This window comes from Anolis carolinensis, chromosome 1 (assembly GCF_035594765.1).
Source record: "Anolis carolinensis isolate JA03-04 chromosome 1, rAnoCar3.1.pri, whole genome shotgun sequence".
In the NCBI taxonomy this organism is placed as follows: Eukaryota; Metazoa; Chordata; class Lepidosauria; order Squamata; family Dactyloidae; genus Anolis; species Anolis carolinensis.
Window position 1 is genome coordinate 3,764,617 of NC_085841.1, and position 14,063 is coordinate 3,778,679.

Here is a 14,063-nt window from a genome sequence, read left to right on the forward strand (position 1 = left end):
TCCTGATGTTCAGGTGGAATCTCCTTTCCTGTAGTTTGAAGCCATTGTTCAATTGCGTCCTAGTCTCCAGGGCAGCAGAAAACAAGCTTGCTCCCTCCTCCCTAGGACTTCCATCTCAGCCTTCTCTTCTGCAGGCTAAACATGCCCAGCTCTTTAAGCCGCTCCTCATAGGGCCAGACCCTTGATCATTTTAGTTGCCCTCCTCTGGACGCTTTCCAACTTAGAGTCAACATCTCCCTTCAACTGCGGTGCCCAAAACTGGACACAGTGTGATTCCAGGTGTGGTCTGACCAAGGCAGAATAGAGGGGGAGCATGACTTCCCTGGATCTAGACAGTAGACACCATTGACCTTTTTAGCTGCCGCATCACATGGTTGGCTCATGTTTAACTTGTTGTCCACAAGGCCTCCAAGGCCTTTTTCACACATACTTCTATCGAGCCAGGCATCGTCCCCCATTCTGTATCTTTGCATTCCATTTTTTCTGCCGAAGTGAAGTATCTTGCATTTGTCCCTGTTGAACTTCATTTTGTTAGTTTCGGCCAATCTTCTCTGTAGTCTGTCAAGATCGTTTTGAATTCTGCTCCTGTCTTCTGGAGTGTTAGCTATCCCTCCCAATTTGTTGTCGTCTGCAAACTTGATGATCGTGCCTTCTAACCCTTCGTCTAAATCGTTAATAAAGATGTTGAACAGAACCGGGCCCAGGACGGAGCCCTGCGGCACTCCACTTGTCACTTCTTTCCATGATGAAGACGACGCATTGGTGAGCACCCTTTGGGTTCGTTCGTTTAGCCAATTACAGATCCACCTAACCGTAGTTTTGTCTAGCCCACATTTTACTAGTTTCCTTGCCAGAAGGTCGTGGGGGACTTTGTCGAAGGCCTTACTGAAATCCAGGTAGGCTACATCCACGGCATTCCCTGTATCGACCCAACTCGTAACTCTATCGAAAAAAGAGATCAGATTAGTCTGGCATGACTTGTTTTTGGTAAATGATGCTCAAGCCATTACTGTTATGACCAGCCAGCCAAGCTTTTTTTATGTGTGTGTCAGGAGCAACTTGAAAAACTGCAAGTCGCTCCTGGTGTTAGAGAATTGGCCGTCTGCTAGGACGTTGCCCAGGGGATGCCCGAATGTTTGACTATCCTTGTGAGTGGCTTCTCTCATGTTCCCGCATGGGGAGCTAGAGCTGACAGAGGGAGCTCATCTGCACTGTCCCCGGATTCGAACCTTCGGATCAGCAACCCAACTTTCAAGTCAGCAGTCCTGCCGGCAAGCTGAACAAGCCAGATTGGCCGAAGGGAACCGACCATTCCGAAGCCGTCCACAAGCCTAATGTTCACCAGCAAATTTCAAAGAAGGCTGATGATACTTCCCAGAGAAACCTTAACTATGGGATCTTTTCCTGGGTTGGACTAGATGCCCTTTGGAGATCCCTTCCTACCCTGATGCTTTAACATAGATAGCTACCAGAGAAAATGTAGTTTCATGATGGAACTTCTTTCTCCTGCTCACCTGGATATCAAATCTATTCATTTTCTGGAATTGGAGGGGAAAGTATCTTTTATTTTAATGGAACATGTATTAGGTTTTATTTTCCTGGATATTTTACTTCTCCTTGGTTTTATTTTCTAGTGTAAAATGCTTCTGGGTTTTTAGTAGCTTTTAGCAATTTGATGGTTTCAAACTGCTCTCTTCATAGCCATTAATATTGCTGGAGATGGTCTATTCATTTTTAAAAATATTATATTATAGGTTTCAAAAATATAATAAAAAAATTAAATGTGTGGAAATGAAACAAGGAAAACAGCACAGAAAAGGAAAGAAAAAGTAACAGCCAAAAGAAAAAACTAAATGGAAAACATGACTTCCGATCTTCTAGCAGTTTTAAAGGCATATAGTCATTTATAGTTCCCTATCTGTAAAGACAGCTTCTCCTGTCTTCCAATAATCTAATTTTCAATTAATTTACAGTTTAAAATCACAAAATATATAATCAATAAGGGTTGTTGAAGGCTTTCATGGCCGGAATCACAGGGCCAACTGACACCTCCCCATAAAGGATTCCCCCAGCAGGAAGCAGTCAGGCTTTGAAGCTACAAGGCTATTCAATGCTAATCAAGGTGGTCAATTGCAACATTCACACTTGCCTCCAACAGACAAGAATTCTTTCTCCCACCCTGGACATTATTCCACAGATATATAAACCCCACTTGCCTAGTTTCCAACAGAACACACGACCTCTGAGGATGCCTGCCATAGATGCCGGTGAAACGTCGGGAGAGAATGCTTCTGGAGCATGGCCATGCAGCCTGGAAAACTCACAGTAACCCAATCAATAGAGCTTTCAAGGCTTAAATCCATCCCTATCAACCTTTCTCAACAAATCAAACATTATGCTTATTTCTACTAATTAAATTTATCAACTCCATTACCCATCCCTTCATCTGATTTAAAATTAAAATCTTCCATCATCTTCTATGACTCTTTCCAGCTGAATAATGTTTTGTATTTAAATCCATATTTCTACCTTTCATTCCTCATTTCTCACCGGCACCTAAGATCCCTTTATACATCCTAATCAATTTATATCATTTAATCCATCCATGTGTTGTAGGCATTATATACCAGCTAGATAGATCATGTTATTAAAATTCCTTTTGTAACATAATCCAAGTCCCCTATCTCTTTAACCACATACCTTCCCATTATTCATTGTTATGTTATCAATACGTTATAGCCAAAGTTCCTGAGCTGTATTTATACTTAATCTTCATGTTACATGTGCTTCTTGGGCATGTCTCTTTATAGCAAGTCTACCATAGCATTGTCTTGGCAAAGGTTTAGATTTACTATTTCCCTCTAAGTTTGAGAGAATGTGCCACACCGTAGAAATATTACAGTTTCACACCACTTTAGCTGCTCTTGCTCAATGCAATGGAATCTTGGGAGTTGTAGTTTGATCAGACACCAGCACTCTGGAGTAGATCAGCTAAAGAAATGGCAAAACCACAACTCGCAGGATTATATAACATTGAGCCATGGCCATTAAATTGGAGTCAAACTACATTAACGTTGCACCCCAGCGAGGGTCCACCTTGCTCTCAAGCCCACTGAGACAGGCTTGGTATAAACAGTTTATTAGTAAATAAGTAGCAAAAGGTAAAGTAAAAATGCAATCAGAAAAAGGCAATGCTCAAAATAGAATCCAGTCTCAAGAGACAGTAAGTAAATCCTTAGAAATCAAGGCTTAAAACAGGAACATGATCTTCAAGGCAAAATCCAAGGTACACGAAACAAACAGGAACATGAAGGCAAAATACTTTCCCAAAACACATAGGCAAACCCTGAACTAGAACTTGAGTCTTGAAACAGGAACAAGGCAGGAGATCTTGCTCTAAAAACAAAGTTGCTTGATCTGAAAGGCTGTGCTCACATCCCTTCTATTTACCCATTTTTGCAAAACATGAACGCCTTTCTTTGGCCTTGGGTTCCCAGCCTTTTGGCCGCAATCCTTGGAAAACGCCTGGGGAGTCTAGTTCTCAGAAGCAACCTCGCATTTCTGTCTAATTGCACTCCCTCATCACTATCTGAAAGTGAAACACTTGGCTGTTATTGACTCTTCTAGATATTGTCACAGGATGGGTTTGTGAAATGATTTATAGTTTTCAGATCCCTTCCCTGAACCACTACACTCTGGATAGCAAGTGTCCCAGAAGCAAGCAAAATACAGCTGGGTCCTTTCTCAGCAAAAAACAAGCTTCAGCCCATCTAACTGCAAGCATCGGACTTCATCAACACAATGTTTATTAAGCTCACTGATTCAGGTTTTCATCCAACATATCCAGAGGCTTTAATCTTCACCACTGCAATATATATAAATCTACAATCAGGATTTATTTATTTATTTACAGTATTTATATTTTGCCCTTCTCACCTCAAAGGGGGCTCAGGACAGATCACAATGTACATATACATGGTAAATATTCAATGCCATAGACATACGACACACAGAGACAGACACCGAGGTTATTTAACATTTCTAGCTTCTGGCTTTGATGAGGGTATGCTGAATTCCGGCCACAGGAGGGGCTGTTGCATCATCATCCATTGTGACGCCGAGTCCTTGATGGAGTACCTCCTCATTCATCTGGCACGCATGCTGCTGGATATTTTTATGGTGATGTAAATGAGTTAATTAGCCTCCCCGTATAGTAAAGGTAAAGGTAAAGGTTTCTCCTGACGTTAAGTCCAGTCGTGTCTGACTCTGGGGGTTGGTGCTCATCTCCATTTCTAAACTGAAGAGCACCAACCCCCAGAGTCAGACACAACAAGACTTTGTTATGGATTGATGATGATAAATGGAAGCTCTTGCGTGTGCCCATGAGCCAGAGTCACCCGCAGAACAATAACATGCCACTCAGGTTTGCAGAACAAAAATACAAGAACTTTACTGATTCCAAGAGATCAAAAACAATGGTATTTACAAGAGTCCCTCTGATCACTTACAGAAGTCCACAGTCATAAACAGTCCTTTCTCAGTCCACAGATCTGCTTCAGAGAAGAATACAGTCCTGGTTCTTCTCCCTCTTTTCTCAGCAGCAAACAGGCCTCAAAACAGCAAGGCCTCTCTGAGTACAATTGCTCCTTTCACCAGCAGTACTCAGTCAGCACTGAAAACTTGTCCAAACTGGTTCTGCAGCAGCAGAACAGAAACAGTATCAAATCAACCCCCAGGTCTTTGCAGGCTCAGCCAATCGGCTTCATGCTCTTCGTTTTCTAGTTAACACACACAGCACAGTGTCTTTGCAAACCATGACAGACTTAATGTCAGGAGAAAACCTTTGATCACGTTCAGAAGTCCACAGTCATAAACAGTCCTTTCTCAGTCTAGAGATCTGCTTCAAAGAAGAATACAGTCCAGGTTCTTCTCCCTCTTTTCTCAGCAGCAAAAAAGGCCTCAAAACAGCAAGGCCTCTCTAAGTACAATTGCTCATTTCATCATCATCATCATCATCATCATCATCATCATCATCATCATCATCATCATCATTTAATTACTTATTAATTGCCCTCCATCCAAGATGCTCTAGGCAATTTACAAGATAAAATTGTAAAGGATAAAAATACATACATACAAATATTGATAAAATTAACATAGATCAAAAGTGTTAGTAAAAAGCCAGGTCTTAAGTGCTAGGGTAAAAGGCCCTAACTCACGCATGGCTCTCCTTTCGCCAGCACTAAAAACTTGTCCAAACTGGTCCTGCAGCAGCAGAACAGAAACAGTTTCAAATCAATTCCCCAGCACTGAAAACTTGTCCAAACTGGTCCTGCAGCAGCAGAACAGAAACAGTTTCAAATCAATTCCCCAGCACTGAAAACTTGTCCAAACTGGTCCTGCAGCAGCAGAACAGAAACAGTTTCAAATCAATTCCCCAGCACTGAAAACTTGTCCAAACTGGTCCTGCAGCAGCAGAACAGAAACAGTATCAAATCAACCCCCAGGTCTTTGCAGGCTCAGCCAATTGGCTTCATGCACTTCGTTTTCTAGTTAACACATACACAGCACAGTGTCTTTGCAAACCATGGCAGACTTAATGTCAGGAGTAAACCTTTACCTTTACCTATAGATGTACCTGTCCACCTTGTTTAAAAAAATCATCCTTGGGAGTAAGGAAGGAGCAGCAATGCTTTCTGGAGTGTATCAGCTTTTACACAGCGCTGGATCCAATTCCCGGAGCGGTGAGGTAGGCAAGGAGCGTGTGCGTCATAAGACGAACTTCCCTCCGGCCAGGAACGGCCGCCTCATCCTCTGCGATCCATCTGTCAGATGGGGAGGGAGCTGGTCGGGAGCCATCGCTCATCATTGCGTGAAATGAAATACAAATCAGGAATTTTTACTGAACGGGCACCGAGGGGGAAAAGCTTGCCGTAAGACGCTCCCTGCTGCGACAGGCTGCTTGGTACAAGTCCCTGGGATTCCATTAACTCAATGCCACATTGTACATTTCTTCCTGTGCATTTGAACATAGTCCTGATTGCAATCAGTCAACATGTCAGTGCCACAGCAAAGGAAAACTATGTCCTTGAGGTCAATAACACTACATAACAAAATTTGAAAAATGTTCTGTGCCTGGTTTAAAATTGTTATTCGTGTTTAATTGCACACTAGTTACTTTGAAAGTACTGTATATACTTATAGTTTTTCAGCCCTTTTTTTTAAGACTGAAAAAGCCCCCCTCGGCTTATACTCAGGTGAGGGTCCTGGTTGGCTTATATTTGGGTCAGCTTATCCTCGAGAATATATGGTACATTTATTATTTTCCTCTATTATTATTATTATTATTATTATTATTATTACATTTATTATTTTTCTCTATTATTGTTGCTATTATTACATTTATTTCACTCTATTATTATTATTATTATTATTATTATATTGACACAACGACGTTGTATGACACAGCAAACAAGATAGATATGCTGGATTTCATATCACAAAATCACAAGTCGAACACTTCCCAAGTGTCTAGGACTGTGTGATGTATTTTCTGATGATGTGTGCAGATCCCAGTAGGGTGGCCTTTTGCAGTTGGCAGGTCGTGATTTTGTCAATGTCTATTGTTTCCAAATGCCAGCTGAGATCTTTTGGCACAGCACCTAATGTGCCATCACCACCGGGACCACCAGCACTGGTTTTTGCCAGAGTCTTTGCAGTTCAATCTTGAGGTCCTGATAGCGGCTGAGTTTTTCCTGTTGTTTTTCATCAATGCGACTGTCACCTGGGATGGCAACATCAATGATCCAAACCTTTTTCTTTTCCACAACTGTGATGTCTGGTGTGTTGTCTTCCAGAACTTTGTCAGTCTGGATTCGGAAGTCCCACAGTATCTTTGCGTGTTCATTTTCCACAACCTTTGCTGGCTTGTGATCCCACCAGTTCTTTTCTGCTGGGAGGTGGTACTTGAGGCATAAGTTCCAATGGATCATTTGGGCCACATAGTTGTGCCTCTGTTTGTAGTCTGTCTGTGCGATTTTCTTACAGCAGCTGAGGATATGATCCATGGTTTCGTCAGCTTCCTTGCACAGTCTGCATTTTGGGTCATCAGCTGATTTTTCGATCTTGGCCCTGATTGCCTTTGTCCTGATGTCTTGCTCCTGGGCTGCAAGGATCAGGCCTTCTGTCTCCTTCTTCAGGGTCCCATTCGTGAGCCAGAGCCAGGTCTTCTCCTTATCAGCTTTTCCTTCAATTTTGTCAAGGAACTTTCCATGCAATGTTTTGTTGTGCCAGCTGTCAGCTCTAGTTTGTAGTGTGGTTTTCTTGTACTGGTTTTTTGTCTGCTGTGCTTTGAGGAGTTTCTGATTTTTGACTTCAATCAATGCAGGTTCTTCACTTTGCTTTACATATTCTGCCAGGGCATGTTCTTCTTCTTTGACTGCTTGTTTGACTTGTAAGAGTCCTCTTACAAGAGGACTCCTTATTATTACTATTATTATTATTATTATTATTATTATTACATTTATTATTTCACTCTGATCTTATTACAGTAGAGTCTCACTTATCCAAGCTAAATGGGCCAGCAGAAGCTTGGATAAGCAAATATATTGGATAAATAGGAGGGATTAAGGAAAAGCCTATTAAACATCAAATTAGGTTATGATTTTACAAATTAAGCACCAAAACATCATGTTTTACAACAAATTTGACAGAAAAAGCAGTTCAATATGCAGTAATGTTATGTTGTAATTACTGTATTCACGAATTTAGCACCAAAATATCACGATATATTGAAAACATTGACTACTTTCTCAATGCATTGAGTTCTTCCTTTCAGCTTCCTTCGCTGTGCGGCTTTCCCAACCATACATTAAAATCATTTTTTGCTTTGGTGATATTTCGTGATACGAGGGTTGAATGAAAAGTAATGCCTCCACCTTCATAACTCCTCAACAAATGGCAGTCCTGGTCTGCCTCAGGTCCTGGCTTGTTCAGTAGACTCTCCTCTACACTTCCATTTGGCGGGAAGCCTTGGCATTGAACGGTTGTGTTGTTAAAGTGCGGAGTAAGGAACCCTGCACAGACAGTCGGTCAGTGAGACTTAAGCAATGTGCAGTCATTGAATTCTTGACGGCAGAAGGTGTCACCCCAAAAGAGATTCATCAGAGAATGCAAGCTATTTGTGGGGATTGTGTTGTGAGTCCTGTGCGTTGCTGGGCAAGTAAGTTTAAAGATGTTGAGGTGGGAACATCTGACTTGCGTGACAAACAAAGAGTTGGACGTCCTGTGACAGCAACCCCCGGGTTTCACAAGCGAAAGGTTGACAGATTGATTCAGGACGATTGTCGTATCACTCAGAGAAAATTTTCAAGCATTTCACAAGAATGTGTGGGTCACATTATGGCTTTGCTTGTCTATCGGAAGATCTGTGCACGATGGGTCCTGTGAGATGTCGGTTGCGGAAACTGAGTGTCGACGTCTTTCATGACCGCTTCAGAAAACTTGTTCATTGTTGGAATAAATGTATCCAATTGTCTGGTGATGATGTGGAAAAGTGAATAGTGGTAGTTAAAGAGCACATTCTAAGGACTATTTCTGCGTTGATTTATTAAAATATTCCCATCCAAACTCAAGTAACGAAGGTGGATGCATTACTTTTCATTCAACTCTTGTATGTTCCCTTATACTTTTATGGAACACAATGGGTGTATACCAGGCATGGGCAAACTTGGGGCCTCCAGGTGTTTTGGACTTCAACTCCCACAATTCCTAACAGCCTACCGGCTGTTAGGAATTGTGGGAGTTGAAGTCCAAAACACCTGGAGGGCCGAAGTTTGCCCATGCCTGGTCTAGACTGATATAATCCAAACCTGCCGTCTCCTTCTCTTCCTCTTTCTTCCGTTTTACTGAGCATGAATGACTTTTCCAATGAGTCATGATATGCCGGGAGCCCAATAGCAACAGTTCAGTCATTGTGGCTTCTAGGGAGAGTTCAGCCTTGATTTGCCCTGAGACAGATTCATTTGTTATTTTGACAACCCGCTTTCCGCACAACTCTCCCCCAGCATCATATTTCAAACATGTTGATTCTCATCCTATCAGCTTTCTTCATTGTCTGGCCTTGACAACCATACAGAGAAATCCCAAATACTATTTCATGCATGAGTCTGACTTTGGTATTATTCAGTGAGATATCTTTGCATTTGAGCATCTTTGGGGCTGTCTTTCCAAGTGTTTTTACTCTCCTGTGGTTTCTTGAATGCTGCCTGGATTTGGATCAATGAGACAAATCTCTGCAAGGAATCACTTTTGGGGGAAACCACCTTCCATTTCCATGCCCTGTGAGATCTTCTTAGCCAGATTGATTCAGAGCCGTTATGCCAATACCTTCCTCTGAGGCTGAGAGAGTGTGACTTGCCCAAGATCATCCACTGGTTTTCCATGACGGAGCAGGAATTTGAAACCAACAATCAAAGGACAAGATTATTAGCCTAACCAAGGTTGTTAGTGACACAAAATGTAGAACACCAACACATTCTGATCCAATCCAAGAATCTAAGTTAGTGAGAGAGTCATAAATCTTTTGGACTGTTTCAAGCAGGCTCGTTTTGTGACATTTTACTACTGTGGTCCAATTTGTGGCAATGTCATTCAAATGCTTTCTTTCCCTTCAATTTATTTCAAACTAGAATATGTCCGAAGGGAGGGTGGTCAAAGTGGTCATGAATCCTTTTAAAGAACAGCTTAAGGATTTGTTGATGTTTAGGAAAGAATATTAAGAGGAGACATGAGAGTCATGTTTAAATATTTGGAAGGAGGTTATGATGATATTATTTATTTATTTATTTATTTATTTACAGTATTTATTTATTTCTTTATTTATTTAAAGTACAGTAGAGTCTCACTTATCCAACATAAACGGGCCGGCAGAACGTTGGATAAGCGAATATGTTGGATAATAAGGAGAGATTAAGGAAAAGCCTATTACACATCAAATTAGGTTATGATTTTACAAATTAAGCACCAAAACATCACGTTATACAACAAATTTGGCAGAAAAAGTAGTTCAATAGGCAGTAATGCTACGTAGTAATTACTGTATTTACGAATTTAGCACCAAAATATCACAATGTATTGAAAACATTGACTACAAAAATGCGTTGGATAATCCAGAACGTTGGATAAGCGAGTGTTGGATAAGTGAGACTCTACTGTATTTATATTCTGCCCTTCTTTCTCTCCCCGAAGGGGACTCAGGGCGGATTACAATGAACACATATATGGCAAACATTCAATGCCAACAGACAAACAACATTCAGTTTAGACAGACACAGAGGCATTTAACATCTTTCCAGCTTCACGATCCCGGCCACAGGGGGAGCTGTTGCTTCACCGTCCACTGGTGGCTATTCTTCCTCATTCTTTTCCTCGTGTTTTGCTGGCAGTTTTATGGTGTTATAAATTAGTTAAATTAGCCTCCCGCATAAAGCGTACCTAAATTTTCCCTACTTGACAGATGCAACTGTCTTTCAGGGTTGCATAGGTCAACAGCAAGCCTGGGCTATTTTTTTTTAATGGTCGGAGGCTTAACCCGACCCGGGCTTCGAACTCATGACCTCTCGGTCAATAGTGATTTATAGCAGCTGGTTACTAGCCAGCTGCACCACAGCCGGGCCCCCCACAGCCTGGCCCCAGATCCTCTTTCAAATCTGCCGAACAGCCAGCTGATAATAAATCTCTAGAGATTTATTAGCTTCTAGAGACAGGAGATCTCCATTATAGTGAGTTTCTTGATCAGATAAACTGTACAGTGAACTTACACAAATGGAGCGCCACACCACAACTCAATCAAATTTTTGTTTTTATAGCCAATTTTAACTTTCATTTCCTGAGAAACTTTTCCCATCTGTGCACAGGCACCATTAAGCCTTTAGCCCATTATGTCATCTATTTTATTGCTGTGAGCTTGTGTATTTAGTGTTGCGCTCTAGCACTGAAACACCTTTTCACCCAGCACCACACCAGAATCCAGTACTTCTATCCAAAATGTTTATTAAAGAAAGCAGATAAAAAGGGGGAAAGAGCCATTCCAAAAGGGTTAGTAAAATACAATATAGCAGTAATCCAAAAATGACAAAAAAAGTCAAGAGAATCAAAATTCACAGCAGTATTTCAGACTTAAATCCACAAACATGAAAATGGGAACTTCTCCAAAGGTAAACCTCTCAAGGAAACAAAGATATGAACCAGAACAGGAAACTTGAGAATACGTGAATCATGAACTTGAGAGCAGAGACAGGAGAACCATCTCCTAAGGCAACGTTGTCTCCTCTGAGAGGCTTAAAGCCAAACTACTTAATTTAAGCCTGTCCAGGCACCCATGAGATCATGCTGAAAACACCTGGACTTCAAGGTCTTATCTTGGACTCTTTGAGAATACCAATTTGTCTATTTTTCACTCCTTGCTTTCTCAGGCCTAATCTAGTTTCCCGGGAAAACTCCCCATCTGCCCAAGGTCTCGTGGGCTGGTTCATGAGGTCGCAAAGAGTCAGAAGTGACAGAACAAATAAACAACAACAATTTCAGTGCTAGATAATTTGCCTCCTAGAATTTTTCCCATTGTCTATGAGAAGATTTATGGCCTTGCTGTCTTCCTCCCTGCTACATCATCCCTGTGTTTAAGCTTTGAAATCTTAGCAAACAACTCATTAAAATTTATTCTTTGAAGCTTCACGCTGGGTCAAACTGGCCCTTCTCGGAAGCTGTTAGAGCTAACTATAAACTATTTTTTAGATGCCGAGCAGAGCAGTGATCAATATCAACTTGCATTATTAGGCAATTATCAATATACACACAGTGTTGTTTGCAAATCAAAGCAGTGATTGGTACACATCTGCAATTATTGCTGAGTACACTCATTAAGCCATTATCATTAGCAAATATCACAGAAGTTATTATCAGCAAATATTGTTAAGCAAATATCACGGATTCCAATTGTTACAACCTGTGTCTCTTCCATATTGAGGACTGAGTTGATTTGTTGTCTGCTGCTCAATCATGGGTTACATGGGATAGCTACAGAACCAGGACCAATATATAAACTGATGATCAAAGATTATGAATATATTGTAAGAACATTATGAAATAAATGGCAGAAATAAGGTCTACTCACAAGGCAAACAATAGAGGATCTAATGAAGTAAGTAAAGAAAATTAAAATGGAGAAGTATCAAAAATGGGATGGGAATAAGCTGAACATGCTAGCATTGTGGAGCAAACAAAGGGTGGCACAACCACATGTGGTGCGAATGCCCAAAGACAACCATTTTCTGGGGGAAAATAGTAAAGAAAAATGAGAAATTATTTAAAACACCATTTCAAATAAATATGGACTTTATGTTAATGGGAATACTTGGGAACCATGAGATTAATGCTGTTGTGGCTCAGCCTCCGTGTGATTCTGATGAGGATTCTGGGATGCCGTTTCAAGATGATGGGATTCAGGTTCAAGATGAGTTTCAAGATGATTCTGATGGGAATTATGGGATTCAGGTGCAGGGCGTTCCTGCTGTGGAAAATGAAGAGCAGGGAGGCTTCCCCATGGGAAGAAATGTTGTTAGTGAGGATGGTTCTCAGGTGCAAGAAGCAGGAAGGGAGAGCAGCTCCCAGCCTCAGCCTGATAACACTTACAAAGCCTGTTGCCTTGACGATGGGGCCGCATCTCTCGATCGTGCTAGTCGTCTGGAATTTCGGGGTTTGCGCAGAAGTCTCAGAATAGCAAATAAGAGGGAAGCCAAAGGGCAAAGAAATGCCTTCATGTTATGCTATTAAAGCAGTCGGCTGAGAGGGAAATCTTTGTCAAAGCAATTTCCTCGCTTGAATCAAGAACCAAATCTGCTTTTCTGTGTTATCTTATGGCTTGGATGTAACCTCGTTTCTGGGACTTTGGTTTCTATTGAAAGGACTCTGCTATATGTCTATTGTTCTCATGGATTTGTTTCTTACAGCCTTATTTTGCTACTATCTTTTGGAACTACAGTAGAGTCTCACTTATCCAACATTCGCTTATCCAACATTCTGGATTATCCAACGCATTTTTGTAGTCAATGTTTTCAATACATTGTGATATTTTGGTGCTAAATTCGTAAATACAGTAATTACTACGTAGCATTACTGCCTATTGAACTACTTTTTCTGCCAAATTTGTTGTATAACGTGATGTTTTGGTACTTAATTTGTAAAATCATAACCTAATTTGATGTGTAATAGGCTTTTCCTTAATCCCTCCTTATTATCCAAAATACTCGCTTATCCAACATTCTGCCGGCCTGTTTATGTTGGATAAGTGAGACTCTACTGTATACTTTTGCCTTTTATGAACCGTTTTCCCCTATTTCCTAATAAACTACAAAAGACTACATTCTGTGTGCAGCCTGGTGTCTTTAGCAAGGTGAAGCTAACCTGAGGTGTGAGAAATGCAAAAGAACCCACAAGATTTATTGAGCAATGATTTTAGCAGGAAAGGCGGTGATAGCATGGGGATGGAAAGACAAAAAAAAATGGAAAACTGGAATAATGATCTGTTTGATCAAGTCTAATTGGACATTATAGCACGTATAACTCGAGATGGATGTGTAGGAGAACAAAACATAAGAAATTCAAGAGAAATGGTTGATCTGTGTGGAATGGATAGAAAGTGGTGAAGAAAGCCAACACCAATATTGTACAAAGACAAAGAAAATTGTGTTCATGGTTAAAGATATAGAGGAAAATGGGGTAGGGTTTTAGAGTATGGGGTGGAGAGGTGGTAAAAGAGTACAAAGTGAAAAGAATAATAATTTTCTAAAGAGATTTATAGATAATATAGAAATCTCCATTATACAATAGAGTCTCACTTATCCAAGACTTGCTTATCCAAGGTTATGGATTATCCAAGGCATGTTTCTAGTCAATGTTTTCAATATATCATGATATTTTGGTGCTAAATTCGTAAATACAGTAATTACAACACAACATTACTGCGTATTGAACTACTTTTTCTGTCAAATTCGTTGTATAACATG

At 40.8% G+C, this 14,063-nt stretch overlaps 1 protein-coding gene across 1 annotated transcript in view; it reads left to right on the forward strand.

Annotated features, from left to right (window-relative positions):
• pnoc (prepronociceptin) overlaps positions 1–14,063 on the forward strand; it is an 87,992-nt gene that overhangs the window by 47,386 nt on the left and 26,543 nt on the right. The gene's annotated exons all lie outside the window — the stretch shown is intronic.